The sequence below is a fragment of the Zootermopsis nevadensis genome, unplaced genomic scaffold (assembly GCF_977971745.1).
Source record: "Zootermopsis nevadensis isolate Lab colony 2312 unplaced genomic scaffold, Znev_1.0 Znev_ptg000002l, whole genome shotgun sequence".
NCBI classification, from domain to species: Eukaryota; Metazoa; Arthropoda; class Insecta; order Blattodea; family Termopsidae; genus Zootermopsis; species Zootermopsis nevadensis.
In genome coordinates this window covers 16,473,057-16,474,349 of record NW_028259134.1, presented here as the reverse complement: position 1 = coordinate 16,474,349, position 1,293 = coordinate 16,473,057, and the positions used below count along the sequence as shown (strand labels likewise).

The following is a 1,293-nucleotide window of genomic DNA, read 5'->3' as shown; positions in this document are numbered from 1 at the left end:
CATGCAAATTTGTGAGCTCAGAAATACATTCTGACCGCAAACCAAACGATAATAGATACGTGATAATGAATGACAGCAAATAATCGTGTTATTGAAGAGTCTCTAAATCCACCACTAAATAAAACTGAATAACCGTTAAAGTTATGTTTTTAATTAACACGTAGTGTTAATTCAAATGTTATAAACCCTTCTGCTAAGGACAAAAATGCTGATGTGTTCTTTGCATGAAGCAGCATGTTTCATAATGGATCTGATAAGTGAAATCAGTTTTTAAAAGTGTGTCTGACCATTACTCGTATCTGCAAAATTGATCTTTCTTCGGTTCCTGGTTAAAGTGTTTCCAGTCAGGCTATAGCAATGGTTTTCGTGTCGGTAAAAAAATAAAACCTGTCAATCTCCAGCAATGCACGCAACCAACAATCAGCGACACGCAGCGTTACAAGTCTTTGAGGGTATACACACACACACAGCAACTGGTCCTCACTAGACTATCAATAACTTAGAAATTAACACCATGCTACATTCTTCTTGGGTATCCTGGCGAAATTCGACTGATCAAGAGGTTCTCCAACACAAATTCAATAATGCATTACCATGTTAATACAAGCCGCCCTTTATTCATTTCAATTAAGTAAATACTTACTTCTTTAATATCCATTTTAATATCATAGTAATTTATAACAATAATTTTAACGCAAACGGAACGCCAGTGAAAGAAATAAGGCGATATTTCCTTACCTGCCAGCCCGTATAGTTATATACGCCTTCCATAAGTTTTCTCCCCGTACTGAGTCGTTAAAAACACTGTGTTTGTTAATATTTCTTTGCGTTAATTAGAATTTGTATACTTGAATAAAAAAAAATGTTGCCGAAACCCGGGATCGAACCAGGGACCTTTAGATCTTCAGTCTAACGCTCTCCCAACTGAGCTATTTCGGCTGATAATGCACTCCTACAGAACGAGTGAAGTACTGCTAGTACACTGCAAGCAGGAGTGATTCAAGTGATGCTTCGTAAGACAATAAACCCGAGAGTGGAACAGTGGTTCCACAAAGTTTAACATTGTCATCAGAAGAACAACCCAACAACGAGCTTCAGATGTACCGGTTTGGAATCCTGGTCAGGGTTGATAATTAGCTATTCTGATTGCAACTAATCGATCGCTTTTTTCCACGCTGTTCTCAATCGATCACTTGTGTATACTCTCATTCGATTCTACATGGAAAAGCCAGATGAGTAAGTGTCGTTACTAAAAAGAAATTACTTCAGACGACGAAGATGGTAGAACAATGA

General features: G+C 37.6%; 1 non-coding gene across 1 annotated transcript; it reads right to left on the bottom strand.

Annotated features, from left to right (window-relative positions):
* Window positions 1-866: 866 nt before the first annotated feature.
* TRNAF-GAA (transfer RNA phenylalanine (anticodon GAA)) lies at window positions 867-939 on the bottom strand. Its single transcript has one exon. It is a non-coding gene; the product is annotated as a tRNA-Phe (tRNA).
* Window positions 940-1,293: the final 354 nt, after the last annotated feature.